Below are 11,191 nucleotides of genomic sequence, written 5' to 3' on the forward strand. Positions count from 1 at the left end.
ACAGACCGCTGTCCACTACATTAAGAGACCGCTGTCCACTACACTAACAGACCGCTGTCCACTACACTACGAGACCGTTGTCCCCTACACTAAACTAAGAGACCGCAGTCCACTACACTAAGAGACCGCTGTCCACTACACTAAGAGACCGTTGTCCCCTACACTAAACTAAGAGACCGCTGTCCATTACACTAAGAGACCGCTGTCCACTACACTAAGAGACCGCTGTCCACTACACTAAGAGACCGCTGTCCACTACACTAAGAGACCGCTGTCCACTACACTAAGAGACCGCTGTCCACTACACTAAGAGACCGCTGTCCACTACACTAAGAGACCGCTGTCCACTACACTAAGAGACCGCTGTCCACTACACTAAGAGACCGCTGTCCACTACACTAAGAGACCGCTGTCCACTACACTAAGAAACCGTTGTCCACTACACTAAGAGACCGTTGTCCACTACACTAAGAGACCGTTGTCCACTACACTAAGAGACCGTTGTCCACTACACTAAGAGACCGTTGTCCACTACACTAAGAGACCGTTGTCCACTACACTAAGAGACCGTTGTCCACTACACTAAGAGACCGTTGTCCACTACACTAAGAGACCGCTGTCCACTCCACTAAGAGACCGCTGTCCACTCCACTAAGAGACCGCTGTCCACTACACTACACCAAGAGACCGTTGTCCACTACGAGACCGCTGTCCACTACACTACACCAAGAGACCGCTGTCCACTACACTAAGAGACCGCTGTCCACTACACTAAGAGACCGCTGTCCACTACACTAAGAGACCGCTGTCCACTACACTAAGAGACCGCTGTCCACTACACTAAGAGACCGCTGTCCACTACACTAACAGACCGCTGTCCACTACACTAACAGACCGCTGTCCACTACACTAACAGACCGCTGTCCACTACACTAACAGACCGCTGTCCACTACACTAACAGACCGCTGTCCACTACACTAACAGACCGCTGTCCACTACACTAACAGACCGCTGTCCACTACACTAACAGACCGCTGTCCACTACACTAACAGACCGCTGTCCACTACACTAACAGACCGCTGTCCACTACACTAACAGACCGCTGTCCACTACACTAACAGACCGCTGTCCACTACACTAACAGACCGCTGTCCACTACACTAAGAGACCGCTGTCCACTACACTAAGAGACCGCTGTCCACTACACTAAGAGACCGCTGTCCCCTACACTAAGAGACCGCTGTCCACTACACTAAGAGACCGCTGTCCACTACACTAAGAGACCGCTGTCCACTACATTAAGAGACCGCTGTCCACTCCATTAAGAGACCGCTGTCCACTCCATTAAGAGACCGCTGTCCACTCCACTAAGAGACCGCTGTCCACTCCACTAAGAGACCGCTGTCCACTACGAGACCGCTGTCCACTACACCAAGAGACCGTTGTCCACTACGAGACCGCTGTCCACTACACTAACAGACCGCTGTCCACTACACTAACAGACCGCTGTCCACTACACTAACAGACCGCTGTCCACTACACTAACAGACCGCTGTCCACTACACTAACAGACCGCTGTACACTACACTAAGAGACCGCTGTCCACTACACTAACAGACCGCTGTCCACTACACTAACAGACCGCTGTCCACTACACTAAGAGACCGCTGTCCACTACATTAAGAGACCGCTGTCCACTACATTAAGAGACCGCTGTCCACTCCATTAAGAGACCGCTGTCCACTCCACTAAGAGACCGCTGTCCACTCCACTAAGAGACCGCTGTCCACTCCACTAAGAGACCGCTGTCCACTCCACTAAGAGACCGCTGTCCACTCCACTAAGAGACCGCTGTCCACTAAGAGACCGCTGTCCACTACACTAAGAGACCGCTGTCCACTACATTAAGAGACCGCTGTCCACTCCATTAAGAGACCGCTGTCCACTCCATTAAGAGACCGCTGTCCACTCCACTAAGAGACCGCTGTCCACTCCACTAAGAGACCGCTGTCCACTACGAGACCGCTGTCCACTACACCAAGAGACCGTTGTCCACTACGAGACCGCTGTCCACTACACTAACAGACCGCTGTCCACTACACTAACAGACCGCTGTCCACTACACTAACAGACCGCTGTCCACTACACTAACAGACCGCTGTCCACTACACTAACAGACCGCTGTCCACTACACTAACAGACCGCTGTACACTACACTAAGAGACCGCTGTCCACTACACTAACAGACCGCTGTCCACTACACTAACAGACCGCTGTCCACTACACTAAGAGACCGCTGTCCACTACATTAAGAGACCGCTGTCCACTACATTAAGAGACCGCTGTCCACTCCATTAAGAGACCGCTGTCCACTCCACTAAGAGACCGCTGTCCACTCCACTAAGAGACCGCTGTCCACTCCACTAAGAGACCGCTGTCCACTCCACTAAGAGACCGCTGTCCACTCCACTAAGAGACCGCTGTCCACTACGAGACCGCTGTCCACTACACCAAGAGACCGTTGTCCACTACACTAAGAGACCGCTGTCCACTACACTAACAGATCGCTGTCCACTACACTAAGAGACCGCTGTCCACTACACTAACAGATCGCTGTCCACTACACTAAGAGACCGCTGTCCACTACACTAACAGAACGCTGTCCACTACACTAACAGACCGCTGTCCACTACACTAACAGACCGCTGTCCACTACACTAACAGACCGCTGTCCACTACACTAACAGACCGTTGTCCACTCCACTAACAGACCGCTGTCCACTCCACTAACAGACCGCTGTCCACTCCACTAACAGACCGCTGTCCACTCCACTAACAGACCGCTGTCCACTCCACTAACAGACCGCTGTCCACTCCACTAACAGACCGCTGTCCACTCCACTAACAGACCGCTGTCCACTACACTAACAGACCGCTGTCCACTAACAGACCGTTGTCCACTACACTAACAGACCGTTGTCCACTACACTAACAGACCGTTGTCCACTACACTAACAGACCGCTGTCCACTACACTAACAGACCGCTGTCCACTACACTAAGAGACCGCTGTCCACTACACTAACAGACTGCTGTCCACTAGACGACAATGGTGCTTGCCTACCAGGAAGAGACCGTTGTTTGGTTAGTGATGTTTCTGTAGTGCTCGTGTGATTGCAGAGTTTTGCTAAACAAACGGCCTCTGGATTGATGATATGACGTCATTCTGCCAGGTAGTCAGTCCACTTTGTAGTTAACATTTAAATTAGAAGGTTTTTGGGAAAGCCTTTCCTTCTCTATCAGAAGAAGGTTATCATTAGCATCATCGCTAACGGACACAAAATGTAGAAGCGCGCACACACACACACACACACACACACACACACACACACTTTGGTACTGTTTCAGAAAGTTGCAGGAAAATAGGAAGCACTGATGTATTTTGTTCATGTCTTATGATAAACTTTGTCTAATAAATCCATGTTGTAATTAATACATTTAGTTGGTTGATTTCCTACTAAATTCAATAGCATTTAGATTTCCACAATATTCTGTTTTAATGTCTGGATTCCTTGATTCCGTCCGCAACGCTGATTTTCCAGGGCCCTATCTCTGTGTGTGTGTGTGTGTGTGTGTGTGTGTGTGTGTGTGTGTGTGTGTGTGTAGTTCCATGGTTCTTTTCCTGGCACAGACAACTTCTCCGTGATGACCTCATCAGAGGCAGACAGCTGAGGGCAGATCTGACTGCACTGTGGAAGTGAATGGATTCAACATCCTGTCTAGCTTCTCACTAGTCTTTATTCTCTCTCCTTATCTCTCTATCATAGATATTCTCTCTTTCTCTCCTACAGACCCAGTCTCTCTCAGTCCCTCTCTCTCTATTCGCCGTCCCTCTCTCTCTCTCTGTCTCTCTCTCTCTCTCAATCTCTCTGTCTCTCTCAATCTCTCTCTTTCAGTCCCTCTAACTTGCTCTCTTTCTTTGAGCTTTTCTCTCCAAATCTCTATTGTCTTGGCTGTGCTTTTGAGTCCGTTCAAATCCATAACCTACGCATTTCCATATTTTCTCACAGCCTCCCCCTCTTGAGTGTCTCTCTCACTTTCTCTCCCTCTCTTTCTTTCTCTCCCTCTCTTTCTTTCTCTCCCTCTGTCTCTCTTTCTCTCTCAAACTCCATTATCTCCAACTCCGTCAATGCTCCAAGTCTCCAATCACTGACTGTCTTTCTGCACATCTGTCTTCCCTCCTGTCCTCCCTCCTCCTGTCCTCCCTCTCTCACTCTCCTAGGGCATATTGTCACAGAGACAAGTCCCAAATGGCACCCTATTCAGTGCACTACTTTAGACCAGGGCCCTATAGAACCCTATTCCCTATATAGTGCACTACTTTTGACCAGCGCCCATGTCCCTTTTCTGTGTGTGTGTGTGTGCATGCATGAAGATCAGTGTCTATCTGTGTGTGTGTCACTGTCAACAACTCCTGAACATTGTCTGGCTCCAGGTCAAAGTATGTCTGTAGTACAGCCAAACAAAGCAAGTCAGCTGACCTGTCAGTGAAAACACTGAGTGATGAGAAACACACTTACTGCACTGTCTAACACAATGGCAGATTAACATGATACAGCACACTTACTGCACTGTCTAACACAACGGCAGATTAACATGATACAGCACACTTACTGCACTGTCTAACACAACGGCAGATTAACATGACGATACAACACACTTACTGCACTGTCTGCACTGTCACACATGTTCATTGTTGGACATTAAAGACAGTAAATAAACCAGGAAATAATCCCCAAGTGATTTTAATTTAAGAAATCTGTTCCCATGTAATCCCACGCATAAGAGAGAGACGTGATCGAGGGGGTGGGACTGACAAGGTAGAAGGGAATATTTCGTCAGTCTGGCAGTTAACGGCTGACTGATAATCAGTTCACACAACGGTAAAACATACAGAAAGAGAGAGACACACACAACGACAGAGAGAGAGAGAGAGACACAGAGAGAGAGAGAGAGAGAGAGAGAGAGACACAGAGAGAGAGAGAGACACAGAGAGAGAGAGAGAGAGAGAGAGAGAGAGAGAGAGAGAGAGAGAGAGAGAGAGAGAGAGAGAGGAGAGAGACAGAGAGAGAGGAGAGAGAGAGAGAGACGAGAGAGAGAGAGAGAGAGAGAGAGAGAGAGAGAGAGAGAGAGAGAGAGAGAGAGAGAGACACAGAGAGAGACACAGAGAGAGACACAGAGAGAGACACAGAGAGAGAGAGAGAGACACAGAGAGAGAGACACAGAGAGAGAGAGAGACACAGAGAGAGAGAGAGAGACACAGAGAGAGAGAGAGAGACACAGAGAGAGAGAGAGAGAGAGAGACACAGAGAGAGAGAGAGAGAGAGAGACACAGAGAGAGAGAGAGAGAGAGACACAGAGAGAGAGAGAGAGAGACAGAGAGACAGAGAGACAGAGAGACAGAGAGACAGAGAGACAGAGAGACAGAGAGACAGAGAGACAGAGAGACAGAGAGACAGAGAGACAGAGAGACAGAGAGAGGCCCAGAGAGACAGAGAGACAGAGAGAGGCCCAGAGAGACAGAGAGAGAGAGAGAGGCCCAGAGAGAGAGAGAGAGAGAGAGAGAGAGGCCCAGAGAGAGACACACACACACACACACACACAGAGAGGAAACAGAATCAGCACACAGAACAGAAAAACTCTTAAGGACTGCTGTACCAGAAGCACATAACTAGAATTATAGTTCTATAGGCAGGAGCAAGGCCCTCTTGTTTTTCAGTGCATTGTGTTGTCACTCAGTTGAGGGAACGGACAGGAAAATACAACAACAGACAGGCATCCCAGATAAATATGTGAATGGAACAAAGAACTGAGGAGAGAATAGGCCTAATGTGAGAAGATGGAAAGGGAGTAAAGGGTAGAGGAGAAAGTGGAAACATGGAAGTAATTACACTGCCCTGTTGTGCTAAAGTTCTCCCTGTGTTGTTACGGCAACGGAACAGTATTCTGCAGTCAACTGTCACTAGGCCAAGACAACTAAACTTGGGGTGGGTCCCGGGGTGGATGAAGGCCCACAAACAACACATGTATAGTCTTACATAGGGTAAAGACCGGCATAGATACAGTTCCTATTGACTTCTCTCTCTGGAAGTTTCCCCATCTTGGGTCAGTTTAGCAATGTCCCCACTAATTGTTAAGGTTAGGATTGGGGGAGGGAACGCTGATCCTGGATCTGTACTTAGGGGAAACTTCAACCCAGAGCATTGAATTCACTGTGGAAGTAGGAGTAAAATTAACTGATGTTGGCCCTGGACACAATAGACTGGTTTCTCCGACACAGATCAGGATTACTTCTGGACTAAAACGCACGCTATAACATAAAGCTAACGTTATAACACAACGCTATTCCCAGTATGCAGCCAAACAAGGTGTGTGTGTGTGTGTGTGTGTGTGTGTGTGTGTGTGTGTGTGTGTGTGTGTGTGTGTGTGTGTGTGTGTGTGTGTGTGTGTCTTTTTTCTGTGCCATGTGCTCTTTTACATTGGAAGAAATATATACAATGAGTGGTAGGGGTCCTGAGACTAGGGCTTTGAGACAAAAGTGTCATATTTGTGTTGTGTTGAAGGCAGCTGTTAGGATATAAATGGGGTAAAAGTTCAAGTTGATGTATGCTACATTTGGCCCAATTATAGTTGACCTATAAAAACAAACGATCAATTTTGAAACATCGGTCATATTAGCGCGTTTGCGACGTTTTTCTGCAAGCCCTGCAATTCACGGACTGATTCTGCAACCAGCAGCAAAAACCTACCCCCAAGGCAATCGACATGAATGACAGGCACTGCCTGATAACGTCGCCCGATATGGTTGTCTTTCCGCTGGTGTTAGTTCACAACGAAACTAGCCCACCTAGTTAGACCTCTAAGCATCGTAAACAACCGACAATTGTTGCATTGTTGTTTCTGTTATTAATGGCGCCGTGCCTTTCCTTTTTGTTCGGTTTATTCTTAACCTGTCAGTCAATCAAACGTATCAGACTGAACAGTTAAAATATCTTGGAAGCTACAGCGGACAAACTGTTTCTCGAGATGTTTTGCCGTGTCCAAATACATGGAAAGGAAAACGACAACACAATATGAAAAAAGTAACAGTCAGCAATAAGGTCGGTACACTCACCCCCTTCGTAACATGCGAAACCCGTTCAAGCTTCAACCTGCAGTGCCGGCGCAGTAGATCAGTCTTTCTTTCTCTCTACTGTTACAAAATACATCAGCATGTTAAACAGCGGCAACGAACCATTGTCGCCTCTCGGGGTGACGATATCATTATCCTCGCGCATTGAAACGTTGTAACGGGCAATAGGTAGACTTTTACGGAGAAACAGTTTACCGGCTGTCTCAACGTGTGGTTTATATTTCAGTTCAAGAAAAACCGCCGCTGTGTGTTTGTGATTTTATGTTGGAACCGCAAAGTTCCCCCTCAAATAAAGTTTTCCACCGAATGGAACATTCCTATTCATTGCTCGAAATCCTTCTTCCAACGTTTGTTTTCACACCCTATATAATTCCATAGACAGCTGTGTCAGTACAGTACATTTCCTTGGTAAGATAAGTTGGTGACGTCTGTCCTTTCTAGATATATATATATTTTTTATACCTTATCATTCATAAAACATTCCAAACAAACGTATAGGCCAGCCTTCTTATGCTACTTTAGGCTAAACGTCTCCAATACAGGTGGCCTAAACATTTATGAATTCATACATTTTGCCAAGTCAAGTAGCCTACTCCATTGACAGAGCCTCGTCTGGTCAAGGTGTGAGAGATTGTCTGGGTGTGTTGTATTCACAAGTTCTATTGCACAATACGTTCCCTGGTCTGTTCTAGCCTAAAGGTAGCCTGTCAATGAAACATACAAACGGAAGAACGGTCATCTGAGAGGTGAAAGAAGGAAACGAAGAGGCTGAAATTACCTGTGTGCTGTTGATCAGGTGATTTTTCTGTATCCTATTTCTTGGATTGAAAATTACAATGAGCTCTCTCTATCTGTCTTTGACGCACCTGGCCACACCTACTGTACATATTAACTCGCCTCGAGAACCTCTGGGTAATGTCGTTTTTGATGAATGACTGAAAGAATAAGTATATTTCCAAAAACTACGACCTCTCTTTCTTCCTCTCCATTCCCCTGTCTCTACCTCTCCATTCCCCTGTCTCTTCCTCTCCAGTTCCCTGTTTCTACCTCTCCATTCCCCTGTCTCTACCTCTCCATTCCCCTGTCTCTACCTCTCCATTCCCCTGTCTCTACCTCTCCATTCCCCTGTCTCTACCTCTCCATTCCCCTGTCTCTACCTCTCCATTCCCCTGTCTCTACCTCTCCATTCCCCTGTCTCTACCTCTCCATTCCCCTGTCTCTACCTCTCCATTCCCCTGTCTCTACCTCTCCATTCCCCTGTCTCTACCTCTCCATTCCCCTGTCTCTACCTCTCCATTCCCCTGTCTCTTCCTCTCCATTCCCCTGTCTCTACCTCTTTATTCCCCTGTCTCTACCTCTCCATTCCCCTGTCTCTACCTCTCCATTCCCCTGTCTCTACCTCTCCATTCCCCTGTCTCTACCTCTCCATTCCCCTGTCTCTACCTCTCCATTCCCCTGTCTCTACCTCTTTATTCCCCTGTCTCTACCTCTCCATTCCCCTGTCTCTACCTCTCCATTCCCCTGTCTCTACCTCTTTATTCCCCTGTCTCTACCTCTCCATTCCCCTGTCTCTACCTCTCCATTCCCCTGTCTCTACCTCTCCATTCCCCTGTCTCTACCTCTCCATTCCCCTGTCTCTACCTCTCCATTCCCCTGTCTCTACCTCTCCATTCCCCTGTCTCTACCTCTCCATTCCCCAGTCTCTACCTCTCCATTCCCCTGTCTCTACCTCTCCATTCCCCTGTCTCTACCTCTCCATTCCCCAGTCTCTACCTCTCCATTCCCCTGTCTCTACCTCTCCATTCCCCTGTCTCTACCTCTCCATTCCCCTGTCTCTACCTCTCCATTCCCCTGTCTCTACCTCTTTATTCCCCTGTCTCTACCTCTCAATTCCCCTGTCTCTACCTCTTTATTCCCCTGTCTCTACCTCTTTATTCCCCTGTCTCTTCCTCTCCATTCCCCTGTCTCTACCTCTCCATTCCCCTGTCTCTACCTCTCCATTCCCCTGTCTCTACCTCTTCATTCCTCAAACAGACTGGTACCCAGGCTACCTTTATAGATGCTAGAGATGATTTCCCTCCTCCACTAGTTACACCCAGACTACATGGACAACTATGCAGCCATGCAGCCATGCAGCCACCATTTCACAGCCTGTATTTGGCATCACATGAGAACTGTTATCTCACATTTACATCTTAGTCCTTCTGCAGACGCTCTTATCCATGTTTTACAATCAGTGGTGCATTCAACCAAGAGAGGTAAAACATCCACAAGCTGCACCAACTGTTTGCTTTAGTCTCCATAGACTACAGTAGTCTAGTGGTTAAGAGCGCCGGGCAAGGAAACAAAAGGTCACTGGTTTGAATCCCCAAGGTGGGAAAATCTGCATTTCTGCCCTTGAGCGAGGTAGTTAACCTCCAACAGCTGCTCCTCGGGCGCTGTGGACATTGAGTAAGGCAGCGCCCTGCACCTCTCTGATTCAGAGGTGTTGGGGTAAATGTAGAAGACTCATTTCGGTTGAATGCGATCAGTTGTGCAACTGACGAAGTAGCTGCTTTCCTTCCCCAGTAAGACTATACATGATAATCTGTGGTTTGAGTAGGTGGTGAACACACTAGCTTTTCAGCAGAATCCTCTCCTTCTCACCAACAGTTTCAGAATGACTATGGCCTATGATCCGTCTTCATTGCACTCAACCACATTTTAAATACTTTATTTGATTCCACATATTACATCATAAAGGATTCAAACATGTTAAAGGTCATTGACCTCAAGGACACTTAAGGAAACAAGAAGTATATCCTATGCAGCCCATAACGACTGAAACAGAGCAGTACCTTCTCCTCCACACAGCTATGCAGCCCATAACGACTGAAACAGAGCAGTACCTTCTCCTCCACACAGCTATGCAGCCCATAACGACTGAAACAGAGCAGTACCTTCTCCTCCACACAGCTATGCAGCCCATAACGACTGAAACAGAGCAGTACCTTCTCCTCCACACAGCTATGCAGCCCATAACGACTGAAACAGAGCAGTACCTTCTCCTCCACACAGCTATGCAGCCCATAACGACTGAAACAGAGCAGTACCTTCTCCTCCACACAGCTATGCAGCCCATAACGACTGAAACAGAGCAGTACCTTCTCCTCCACACAGCTATGCAGCCCATAACGACTGAAAGAAGGTACTGCTCTGTTTCAGCGATTACGGGCTGCATAGCTGGGTGTTTTGCCCTACTCATAGGCAGGCCTGCAATCTGAAGGCCACATACAGTAATCCTATGTACGTGGCCGAGACTACCAAATATCACCATCTTGCATTTGCATCCCAGGCTGTCCAAGCCTGATATGAGGCGCTGGTATTTAAGGAGCTTTTCAGAAAAGTCCTGCTCGGTCTAATCTCTCCTGGATAGATTCTCATGGAGGAAATGACAAACTTTCACGAGTGAATTTGAGTTCTGGGCAACCAAGATTATGCTCCATGTAACAATCGAATGAGCAGCCCACTTCCAAAATCATCACCTCCCTCTGGCCTCCCCGCACAACGACAATATCTGGCTTATTCAGCCTACAAGAAAACACATCATCAACACACACACACACACACTCACACTCACACTCACACACACACTCACACTCACACACACACTCACACACACACTCACACTCACACTCACACTCACACTCACACTCACACTCACACTCACACACACACTCACACTCACACTCACACTCACACTCACACTCACACTCACACTCACACTCACACTCACACTCACACACACACACTCACACTCACACTCACACACACACTCACACTCACACTCACACTCACACTCACACTCACACTCACACCCACACTCACACACACTCACACTCACACACACAGGCCAAATTACCTGCTCTGGACCCTCTCCATTCCGCTTCTCTTCGACCTAGTCCAGTCAGGTCTGTTAGCAGTGTGTATGTGTGTAAGTGTGAATTTGTGTGTATGCG

The 11,191-nt window shown here is 47.8% G+C and overlaps 1 protein-coding gene across 4 annotated transcripts in view; it reads right to left on the reverse strand.

Annotated features, from left to right (window-relative positions):
* LOC129851216 (transmembrane channel-like protein 6) overlaps positions 1 to 11,180 on the reverse strand; it is a 63,148-nt gene extending 51,968 nt beyond the window's left edge. Inside the window, exon 1 of one of the 4 annotated variants that reach the window (XM_055917604.1) lies at positions 11,095 to 11,180. The gene's annotated coding sequence lies outside the window, so the exon portion shown is untranslated. Of the gene's footprint in view, positions 1 to 7,175; positions 7,376 to 7,971; positions 8,065 to 11,094 lie in introns of those variants that run through there. The other 3 variants (XM_055917605.1, XM_055917603.1, XM_055917606.1) reach the window with 3 other exon arrangements.
* Positions 11,181 to 11,191: the final 11 nt, after the last annotated feature.

This window comes from Salvelinus fontinalis, chromosome 3, assembly GCF_029448725.1.
Source record: "Salvelinus fontinalis isolate EN_2023a chromosome 3, ASM2944872v1, whole genome shotgun sequence".
NCBI classification, from domain to species: Eukaryota; Metazoa; Chordata; class Actinopteri; order Salmoniformes; family Salmonidae; genus Salvelinus; species Salvelinus fontinalis.